The 12,236-nt window shown below is 45.5% G+C and overlaps 1 protein-coding gene across 2 annotated transcripts in view; it reads right to left on the bottom strand.

Moving 5' to 3' along the window:
* The window catches only part of ADM2 (adrenomedullin 2), a 47,704-nt gene that overhangs the window by 24,340 nt on the left and 11,128 nt on the right, over positions 1 to 12,236 (bottom strand). The window lies entirely within an intron of this gene.

Raw genomic sequence — 12,236 nt, 5'->3', positions numbered from 1 at the left:
GTGCCCCCAGTGCATCCTTCCTATGTCCTTAGTTCCCCCAGATCCAGTGTCAGTTCTCCTTTGTACCTTTGTTCCAGGTCTCCCTCTCTCTCCCTCCTCTGTTATGATCTTGCCTCTCTCTGCTCTTCCTCAGGGGCTCTCCCCTTCTGTCTGCACCTCCCAAAGTCCTGCTTCTACCTCCTGTCTTTCCCCTTTGGTCCAGGCGTTTATCTCTCTAGTCTTTCTTCTACTTACAACCCCCCCTCTCTGCCGTTTCCTCTCCTTCCTTTATCCCTCCTTCCTATGTCCCCTCACTGCCTCCAGCCTTTGTCCCACCCCCTCCCAAATCCCCCAAAACCTGCCTGCCTGCCTCCCCCAAAGCCTGCCTACCTACCTACCTCCCCCAGAGCCAGCCAGCCAGCCTGCCTGCCTACCTCCTCCCCCCCTAACGCGGAAAACAAAAGCCTCCCTCTAGGCCCGATTTAAACTTCCCCCCCCCCCCGGTCCACCGCCACTGCTCCTCTGCTGCCACTACTCGCACCCGGAAGCCTTCTTCCCGACGTCAATTCTGATGTCGAGGGACATTCCGGGCCAGCCAGGCAGCGATTGCCTGGCCTGGAACGTCCTCTCCGACGTCAGAATTGACGTTGGGAAGAAGGCTTCCGGGTGCGAGTAGTGGCAGCAGAGGAGCAGCGGCAGTGGACCTAAATCGGGCCTTGAGGGAGGCTTTTTTTTTTTTTTTTTTTGGTGCGGCAGGGGAGGGACAGGAAGCGATCACCTGTCCTGTTGTTCCTGCGCACAGCTTTGGGACGCTGTCCCTGAAAACGGGACATTTTGGCGTCCCGAAGCTGTGTGTGAGGACAACGGGATAGGGGATCCGAAAACGGGACTGTCCCGTTCAAAATGGGACATATGGTTACCTTATTCTGAGAGGACCTAACACACATGATGACTTATACATAGTCAGCTTTTCTCATAAACATGATGGGACCATGTTATGTTTAGCTTTAAAAGTAGGAGATAAGAATCTTAAATAGTATTCTGAATGTTATGAAAAGCTAATGAATATGCCACAGAATTGATGAAATGTGATCTCTGTGCTTAGTGAGACTCCTTGCTTTGGCATGCTATACGTGCACTTTTTTAAAAGGTGGAGGGGCATTTTTGGAAAAAGAAAAGTCCAAGTTAGAATTGGAATGTTTTGCTTATTATGTTCAAAAAAAACCATCCACCTTAGAGCCATTTTCAAACAGGAAAAACTTCTGGATTTCCCCTCTCAAAAATGGCTCAAAGACAGACATTTTTGCACAGAAAATGTCTACAAATAAGAGCCATTTTCTAAAGCGATACGTCCAACTTACGAATACCAAAAAATCAAGCACTAGAGTGTCTGTCTGGCATCATTTTGAGAGAAATGGCTACACAGATGTTCCTTCAGATCAGAGGGCAGCCTAGTGGTCAGTAAAATAGACTTTAAGCAATGGCACCTGGGTACAATTCTCATCATTACTCCTTTATTTTGTATTGTGAGCCCTCCAGGCAGTGGCATACCAAGAGAGGGCCGGGGGGGGGGGGGCGGTCCCTGAGGGGGTACTCCCGGCCTTGAAGTAATTGGCGTCCGGTCCCCCCCCCCCCCCGGTGTCCTGTTTCCCCCCCGACGTCCGGGTCTCCCGTCTGGTGTCCTGCCCCTCCTCTGATATCAGAGGAGGGGCAGGACCACGGCGGAGGAAACAGTTCCGAAGCAGCGCAAAGATCACTGGCATCGCGATCATGCTGCAGGCTGCTTCTCTATGGTAAATGGTGCAGGGAGGCCAGAGGGATGAGCGGTCCTTTGGGGTGGGGGGCGAGCGGTCCTTCGGTGTAGGGGGGCGAGCGCTCCTTCGGGGTGGGGCAGGGCAGCAGGCCTTCAGGGTGGGGCGGGCTGGCAGGCCTTCAAGGGGGGAGACAGGCAGGCAGGCCTTCAAGAGGGGGGACAGGCCTTCGGTGGGGTGCAGGCTTTCAAGGGGGGGACAGGCCTTCAGGGGAGGGGGGCTCTGGTGTAGAAGTACACAGAGGGAAGGGGGGTTCAAAGAGATGTGCATATGCCGAACTTTGGGTGGGAAGAAATAATGGGTCTGAAAATAGAGGAGAGGGAGAGAGATGATGGACCATGGGTTTTAGGGAGGGAAGGAACAGAAAGGGAGAGTAGGGGGGGATAGAGATAGGAGGGTAGATGGAAAAAGAAAGGGAGAGATGGTGGACCCTGGGGTGGTGGGGAAGGAGGGAGAGATGCTGGATGAAAGGGTAGTTAAGAAAGGTGGATCTGTGAAGGGAGATGAAAAAAGGAAAGATGCCAGACCTCCTGGGGAGGGAAAGGAAGCGGAAGGGGAGGACAGAGATGGCAGATGGATGGTTAGCATGAAGAAAGAAGGAGACCCTGGCAAGCAAGTTATCAGAAGACAACCAGAGCCTTGGACCAACAAGATTTGAAAAATAACCAGACAACAAAAGGTAGAAAAACTAATTTTATTTTCTGTGATTACAATATGTCAGATTTGAAATGTGTATCCTGCCAGAGCTGGTGTTAGACCGCAAACATGAACTAGGATTTAACAGAGAGAGGAAAAGTCCTTTTTGTTTCTTTATTTTATAGCGCCAGAATGGTTAGGAGAAGCCAAAGGGGGGTGAAAAAGCTATAAAATAAACCCACCAGGATGTTTGAAAAAAACGCCCAATTGGGCAGGAAAATCAAATCGAAAAACCAATTCAATAGGCTGAATCGAATCAATTTTTTTTTTTCCTGAATCGGGCAGCACTAGTTTGCGCTGCTGTCTTAGACTTTAGGACCTGGGATTGGGGAGAGATGGCATCCTCAGTACTTTATAATGCAAGTGAAACAAAAAAGGAAAAGAACAAAGGGGGACGGGAGAGGTCTGCAGAATAAAAATATTGTATAGGCCGGGGACATGAGACAGCAGGAAATGGGAACTCTTCTTCCTTCTATTTTTGTGAATGGAAAGGCTGAGGATGTCAGAGAGTTCAGTTAAAATATGTGCTTTATAAGAAAATATAATAATGTGTTTTATAAAGTTATAAGCATTGCTGGCCTACCTGGTGAGGTGTTCCTAGTGGTGGTGGTGGTGGCAGCGTGTCAATGTGTTGAGAGGAAGAGGTGGTTTGGGAAATCTGCTGAGTAAACTCCGGGCCCATTTCCACCCCCCAGTTAGTCCACTCCACTCAACTGGTTCACATACTGAGTGGGTCTTTGGGTATTGTTCCTGGGTAGTTGTTTTGGGATCTCTTCCAGTGGTTTGTCAGTATCTCCTTGTGGTCCAAGGAAGGAAACTTTGTTAACCTTAGCATTGACCTTCAGAATATGTTTGTAACAGCGCTGCTTGTGTGGTATTAGGCTATGTGGTGATCGAAAGAAAAGAAAAAACAGACCTTTGCACATTTTTGTACTATATGGTGGATGTATGAGGAGATTCACATTTCCTGCACAACTAAGTCCATGTGAAGATACCTTGTGCTGTATTTGACATCTAGCAAGGTCTTTGTTTGGAAGGAAAGATCTAAGCTTAAAAATGAAGTGGCCAGAAGTTATGGTAAAAGCAGATAGCATAGCTGGTTTTAAGAAAGATTTGGACAAATTCCTGGAAGAAAAGTCCATAGCCTGTTATTAAGACATGGGGGAAGTGTCTGCTTGCCCTGGATCGGTAGCATGGAATGATGCTATTCTGGGGTTTGACCAGATACTAGTGACCTGGATTGGCTACCATGAGAATGGGCTACTGGGCATGATGGACCATTGGTCTGACCCAGTTAGGCTATTCTTTTGTTATGTTCTTATCTGTAGGGGCCTTTGTTGTCACTTCTTATTTTAATGTATTTTTTTTCTGGGAACTTATCAGTGTTTTTTATAATGGGAACAAAAATGGAAGAGAATTAATATGTGTTGAATGGGAGGGTAACTAATTTCTTCAGCTAAATAATTCAATCCACCTCAACCAGACATAGGAGAACTCACGCACCATTCACACACCCTCCAACCAAAAATGTCAAAAGAAAAAAAATTGTTTGACAACCTCCTAGCCATTCGAGCTGCAACACTCGACCCCCAACTCTACAACCTATTGACCTCAACCACAGACTACAAAACCTTCAAAAAAGAAATAAAAACCCTTCTATTCAAAAAACACATAAAACCGAATTAACACAATCAGAACTGTCCCAAACATCACCTGCAACTACTCCCATATGCACTTCCGATGTCAGACATAATTTATGTTATGTTATGTTTGGAATAATGGTTACATATATGAGGTTCAATAAAAGAAAATTTTCACTGCCTGTTTCTATTCTGATCATTTATTCCGTTTCATGGTCATTACAAAAAATATTTTTTTACATGGGGGGGGTGTCAAAAAAATGATGGGGTCCGGGTGCCACATACCCTAGGTACGCCACTGCCTCCAGGAACAGTTAAAATCTACTGTACACCATTACAATCGCCTTCCACTCTGCAGGTGTCTCCTTTCCATCTTGTAGAATGAATTTAAAAGAAGGTTTTAATAGTGATATCGTTAATGTTTTATTGTGTTTGTCTTGTTTAAACATGTTTAGCATTTTTAATTTGCATGTAATTTTGTAAACGGCATGGTTTTTATGCGGAATATAAATTTTTAAATAAATAAATAAAATATATTTATATATACTAGGTAATTTGGTAGTTTCGGAGGATTCACAATTTCCACCACATTAGGCAGAGTGGGATTTGGACCTGGATCCCCTTGTACACAGTCCACTGCACTTACTACGAGGCTACTCCTGAAAGCTGCTTGCCCATAATAACCAATGCTATCATAGTGCCTCCTATCTCCTTTCAGTTTCACTTTGTAAGAGGGTGGGACAGGGACATCATCAACATTCTGTGTTATTCTTATCCATTGGGAAAGTACATATGGACATGATCAGCACAAATAAAATAACTCAAAACTATAAGCAATATCATTCAAAGGACACAAGCATATGTTAAGCATGCCACTCAGAGCAATGAGTCTTGAGGAGTGCTATATGAAATTCTCTCCCTCACCACAGGACTTGATTGCATTCCACAGGGCTGTGAATCTACACGTCCAGGATCTACCTTTAGATAAAGCAGTCACCCACTTCCATCTATCTGTGTTTCCCTATTTATTCAGAACGGTTTACATATTTTTATTCAGGTACTCAAGCATTTTTCCTTGTCTGTACTGGTGAGCTCACAATCTGTCTAATGTACCTGAAGCAATGAAGGGATTGAGTGACTTGCCCAGGGTCATAAGGAGCAGTATCAGGGTGCTGAGGCTGTAGCTTTAACCACTACACCACTCTAGAAATCAAAATGTAGTAAAAGTGAACCAAGTATAGGACAATCAAGCCATTGTGATATCGCTGATGAGGTTGGCTCTTAAGCATTGGTGGAATGAAGCATTATGACATCACAGGCTGGAACTCTTCACACTATTTATTCATTCAATTTTCTATACCGTTCTTCCCAGGGAGCTCAAAATGGTTTACATGAATTTATTTAGGTACTCAAGCATTTTTCCCTGTCTGTCCTGGTGGGCTCACAATCTATCTAATGTACCTGGGGCAATGGGGGGATTAAGTGACTTGCCAATCCCTACTTTCCCCCCTTAGTGTTTCGCAAAGAAGAAGGTTAACAGAAAGACTTAGTTAGAATTGTATTGTATTAGAAAACCTCCCTCGCACAGACCAGACATCCTGACTCTACTTATGAAACTAGAAAAAGTAAAGGTCAACCAGCACATTCAGCACAAATTGAGTAGCAATGATCGCCAGTTACCAGCAGTCGACAGATCAGGCTTGCTAATTACTCCTCAGCAAACAACCCACGCATGACTGCACTGCCCAGTCCTGTGCCATTAACTCTATTAGCACAGTCAGCTCTCAGCAAACATATTAATTTTGCTTGCACACACAAATAACAACACCCACTAAATAATCGTGCCTTATTAAGTCTACTTACATATCTAGCACACCAACACTAAACATTCACAATTCACTTGCTCTATAACTCATGCAATTGCTAAGGCTAGAGGGGGAGAGTGTGGTGTAGTGGTCAAAGCTACAGCCTCAGCATCTTGAGGTTGTGGGTTCAATCCTGTGATACAGGTTTTCAAAACATTATATGGCAGAAAAAGAAAAGTCTCAACAAGAGAGCAAAAAGCGCTGGCTTTGTCTTCACTTGCAAATTAGTAGATTTGCCTGTTATCAGTGCTGTGTACAGACTATGCCAAATCTCAGGGAACAGTCTGTGATCAGGTGGATTGGAGCTAGCAAAATCAATTGGACGCTCACTATCACAAGGACCTCGTGTACAATATATAGCATCAGAAACAAAGGGGACTGGATGGTATTCGATCTTGTTTATTGAATAAAAAGACTCGACACAATTGTGTTTCGGTCCTAACGGGCCAGCCTCAGGAGTCTGAGCTTATGCCAAGATGATTTTAATATGAATGTTCAGTCTTCAAGACTTTAAAACATTAGATGTATGTCGATGGCTAAAGAACAACTGGCATCAAGAAATGTCCTTCTAAAGCGGCCTGCAATGTGCGCCGCTCTCAATATGTCCTGTTTGTCTATTTCATTAGATTGTAAGCTCTACTGAGCAGAGACTGTCTCTTGAATGTTTTAATGTATAGTGCTGGATACGGTGTCAAGTCAAAAGCATGCCAGGACAAAGGCGCGCCCAGACAATTGAGCGCAGCGCGGAGGCTCACGCCACTCTAAATTACTGTTTTTAGGGCTCCGACGGGGGGGGCGTGGGGGGGAACCCCCCACTTTATTTAATAGACATTGCGCCGCGTTGTGGGGGGTGTGGGGGGTTGTAACCCTAAAAACAGGGAAAAAGTGAAGTTTTCAGTAAAATGTGGGGGGTTACAACCCCCCACACCGCCCCCACAATGCGGAGCGATGTCTATTAAGTAAAGTGGGGGGGGGGGTTTCCCCCCACTCCCCCCCATCGGAGCCCTAAAAAAAGTAATTTAGAGTGGTGCGCGCCTCCACGCTGCGCTCAATTGTCCGGGCGCGCCTTTGTCTTTTGCGCCGTTGTCTATGAACCGCTGGATACACCTAACAGTGCTATATAAATAAGTTGTAACTGCCGCTACCACATCCTCTGGCAACAACTTCCGGAGCTTTAACTATGCATTGAGTGAAAAAAACATCCCCTCCTATTTGTTTTAATCTCAGTCCTGCCCATAATTCACTGCTCCTGCTTATTGTGTTACAGTAAAACCATTGAAACACCCACAGTGCTTTGTTCCTACCCGCTTCTCAACCATAGAAATAGCCACAAATAATGCAGTGCTCCCTTTTGTTATATTAATATTATGGAAACATTTTTGTATAAGGTGCACTTTCAGAGTCTTTCCTGCATGATCAGGAAATATCTCAGGCGGAAGGAATTTCCTGCCATCAGCTAAACATCCATTAACTGCTTTTATCACAGTAAATAAGGCAATAAAGTTGAGTAAGAAATGGGCATGAATGATAACGGGGAATGCTTCTATAATGCTTTCAGCCTAGTAGCTGAACTCAATGCCAGAGCTGGTTGCTGGAGTGTAAGCCTGCTCCCTACCCCTAGGCCACCAGGAGCAGGGTTCACAGTCTTGAGTTTTTAAGAACATAAGAATAGCCTTGCTGGGTCAGAGCCAGTGGTGTGTAATAAGAGGGGGGGGCGGGGAGCGGACCGCCCTGGACGCTGGCACCTCTCTTCTCTGCCCCCAGTCCTTCCCCCGCCGCTCCCTCGCTGTGCACACACCTTGCCTTCCCCCATGCCTCTGACTCTTCGATGGCACGCGTGGCAGCTCGCAACCTGCTGCTTGCGCCAGCCTCGGCTCTCCCTCTGAAGTTGCTTCTGGGTCGCGGGACCAGGAAGTGACAACAGAGGGAGAGCCGAGCCCAGCACGGGTAGCAAGTTGGAGATGCTGCTCACGCCGGTGAAGTTAAGGAGGTACGGGGAAGGGAAGGGATGCGCACAGTGGGGGAGGGGGACAGAAGAGAGTGGGGACACCACTACCCTGGGCGCCTCCCACCCTTGCTACGCCACTGGTCAGACCAATGGTCTATCTAGCCCAGTAGCCTGTCTTCACGGTGGCCAATCCAGGTCACTAGTACCTAGCCAAAACCCAGCTATTTAGTCTGCCAGATTCACAAACCAACTCTGCATGAGGATTTCAGACAGGCTGTAGAACCACTAGACTGGAATGGAGCACTATCTGTCACAACTAGATTGTAAGCTCTTTCAAGCAGGGACCGTCTCTTCCATGTTAATGTACAGCACTGCATGCGTCTGGTAGCATCACCGAAATTGCAAGTAGTAGTAACTGAAGACTAACAGTAGGGCACTAAACTTCTGCAGCTTCTATTCAGTCGCAAGAAAAAGAAGCAAGCATGAAACACTGGATAGAAGTAAATGATGGCAGATAAAGACTAACTAACCCATCCAGTCTGCAAATTTAGGGGTCCTTTTACTAAGCTGCATTAGAACATAAGAACATAAAAGAATTGCCGCTGCTGGGTCAGACCAGTGGTCCATCGTGCCCAGCAGTCCGCTCACGCGGCAGCCTTTAGGCCAAAGACCCTAACTGAGATCAGCCCTACCTGCATACGTTCTGGTTCAGCAGGAACTTGACTAACTTTGTCTTGAATCCCTGGAGGGTGTTTTCCCCTATTTGAATCCCTAGAGGGTGTTTTCCCCTATGACAGACTCCGGAAGAGTGTTCCAGTTTTCTACCACTCTCTGGGTGAAGAAGAACTTCCTTACATTTGTACGGAATCTATCCCCTTTTAACTTTAGAGAGTGTCCTCTCGTTCTCTGTACCTTGGAGAGGGTGAACATCCTGTCTTTATCTACTAAGTCTATTCCCTTCATTATCTTGAATGTTTCGATCATGTCCCCTCTCAGCCTCCTCTTTTCAAGGGAGAAGATGCCCAGTTAGTCTAATCTCTCATTGTACGGCAACTGCTCCAGCCCCTTAACCATTTTAGTCGCTCTTCTCTGGACCCTTTCGAGTAGTACTGTGTCCTTCTTCATGTACGGCGACCAGTGCTGGACGCAGTATTCCAGGTGAGGGCGTACCATGGCCCGGTACAGTGGCATGATAACCTTCTCTGATCCGTTCTTGATCCCCTTCTTAATCATTCCTAGCATCCTGTTCACCCTTTTCGCCACCGCCACACATTGCGCAGACAGCTTCATCGACTTGTCGACCAGTACTCCCAAGTCTCTTTCCTGGGGGGGGTCTCTCCAAGTACTGTGCCGGACATTCTGTATTCGTGTATAAGATTTTTGTTACTGACATGCATCACCTTACACTTATCCACGTTAAACCTCATTTGCCATGTCGCGGTCCATTTCTCGAGCGTGTTTATGTCACGTTGCAGGTCTTCGCAATCCTCCTGCGTCTTCACTACTCTGAATAACTTCATATCGTCTGCAAATTTAATCACCTCACTCGTACCAATTTTCAGGTCGTTTATAAATATGTTGAAGAGCAAAATGGCGTATCATGGGACACGCTCAGGTGTCCTGTGGTAACTGCCAAATAGACATGTGCTAACCGCGCACTAAAAACATATTTTTTCAGGGGATGTGTCGAGACAGATAGAGAGCATTCTATGCTAACCAGTAAGCACATCTACATTACCATATATTTCCTGGTTAGCACACAGATAGCGTGTGAACCCTTACCGCTAACCAAATTAGTGGCGGTAACTGCGTATGTGGTAATTTTTCAAAATGGCTGACTTTTCACATATGCCAATTAATACAACTCCCCCCCCCCCAAGTAGCCATTTTTACAGCTGCAATAAAAATAATCATAGCACACAGGAAAGACTTGTGTAAAGATGTGCCATATCTACTTTTTGGCAATCTGCCCCTTTGAGCTAACAACTCTCACATTTGACTTGCAGGCTACTCTAAAGACTAACAGGCAAGTTCTATAAAATCTGCTTAACTTTGTAGGCATGATTCTCTAAAAGATAGACTCCTTGTCCAAAGTGCCTACCGAAAAGTGGGCATGGTTAGGAGCAGATCTTGGGCATGTTTTGTAGTTAAGAGCCTGTTTTTTATTTAGGCACTGTTCTTCATTTATTAAACTTGACATACCGCCTTAGTTGCAGCACAATTCAAGGCAGTTTACAATAAAATACATCAATTTTTTTTAAAAAGCCATCCATGAATTGAGGACTTGAGGAGGAGACTCAGGCGCTGCCTTACACCTTGAGTTCTCAAGCAAGGTCCTTGGCATCATTATCAATTCCTCTCTCTCTCTCTCTCTCAACAACCACCTCAACTCCTTGACAAAATCATGCTTTTTCAGCCTCCACATGCTAAGGAAAGCAAGACCCTGCTTCCGCCAAAAACATTTCGCTGTCCTTGTCCAATCCATCATCCTCTCCAAACTTGACTATTGTAATGCCATTTACCTATGCTTAACAAAAAAAAAGCCTCCAAAGACTCCAGCTTATTCAGAACATGGCAGCCAAGCTGATCTTTGCAAAACGTAAATCTGACCACGTCTCCCCACTCCTGGCCAATCTTCACTGGCTCCCAGTGATTTCCAGAATCCAATTCAAATGCTCTTGCCTGGCTTTTAAGATTATTCACGGCATCCTTCCTTCCCTAATCCCACTTTCCTTCAACTCCTCGTGCCCTGACTCCACCAGGACCACCCATAAATTAAAACTATCCTTCCCCTCCCTACATGGTATTCTCCACGCAGGTAAACTGGGATAATCACTTCTATTCAAAATCACAGGTCTCTGGGATGACCTTACTATCCCGCTGCGGAACCTGAGCTCCCTCCACTTATTCCGCAAGCAACTAAAAACCTGGCTCTTCTCTAACAGGTAATTTCTTTTCCCTTACTTTTCCACTCGATTTATAAACTTATGTAAACCGTTTCCTACCCTTTCTCATTTTTAAGTTCTTGTAAACCGTGCCGAGCTCTACTTCCGTGGAGGTGATGCGGTATATAAACTTAAGGTTTAGTTTAGTTTAGAGACTATGATTACTTTTGCTGTGATCGTGATTAATGTTACTTTGGAATTTTATTTTTCTTTATTGCTTCTCCTTTCTGTACAAGTGTACACTAGATAGGTTTTTGAAAATTGATAAATAAATTAAAAAAAATAAAAAATAGGATAGTACACTACTTTCATACAGAAAACATAAAACCATTCTTTGTCCATCACTGCAAAAGTGTGTTCTCTACTAAGGGCTCCTTTTATCGAGCCGTGCTAGCGGTTTAACGCGCATAATAGCGTGCATTATACCGCCGGCCGCGCTAGCCGCTACCGCCTCCTCTTGAGCAGGCGGTAGTTTCTAGGCCAGCGCAGGGGTTAGCGTGTGATGAAAAGTCACGCGCGTTAACCCCGCTAGCGCGGCTTGATAAAAGGAGCCCTAAATTTACTCAGTTAAGAGAAAGCGCGTTCAAAGAGATAAGTCTTCAAGAGTACACGAAGCCAAGTATATGAAGATTCCAAGCGTCAACTAGTCGGCAATGAGTTCCATAAGGCTGGCACACTGGCAAAGAATGCTGAATTTCTAGTTCTCTCCCATTTCCTTTTTGAGGGATGAGGAATTACTGGTCTATTGTCTAATAATGATCAGAGAACCCTTGATGGTGAATAAGGAACAATTAGAGTTGCCCCAGATAGTCCGGAACACCCGCGTGTAATGTTTTGTAAGTCAAGGTTAGAATTTTCAACTGTTGTGCGTCTAACTTAGGCACACACACATTTAGGCCAAGAAAACCCTGGCATAAATACGATGCACCTAAAACTTACACCTCCTAGCAATGCCTAACGCCACTTAGACTGTGCTAACCATGATTCTATATAGTACACCTAATTTTTATAAAATTGCGTTTAGCACCACCATAGTTGGCGCTGATTTTTTTAGGTGACATCTAATATAATAAAATGGTAAGCCGCGCATGCGCACTTCCTATGCATGCGCCGCTTTTCCATGAGCTGTAGCGACCCATAGGAAGTGCGCATGCGCGGCTTACGGTTCTGTTTTTCGGTCTGGCCTGCTCCCTGCCGTATTGCATTTTTGAGTTGAAAGACGCAGCGGTGGCTCCTTTCACGATCCCTGCCTGCATCGGACTTCCGATGCAGGTGGGGATCATGAGAGGAGCCACCGCCGCGTCTTTCAACTAAAAAAAAAAAAATACGGCAAGGCGAGCAGGCCAGACCAG

The sequence above is a fragment of the Geotrypetes seraphini genome, chromosome 9, assembly GCF_902459505.1.
Source record: "Geotrypetes seraphini chromosome 9, aGeoSer1.1, whole genome shotgun sequence".
Classification (NCBI taxonomy): Eukaryota; Metazoa; Chordata; class Amphibia; order Gymnophiona; family Dermophiidae; genus Geotrypetes; species Geotrypetes seraphini.
This window is presented reverse-complemented; position numbering and strand designations above follow the sequence as displayed.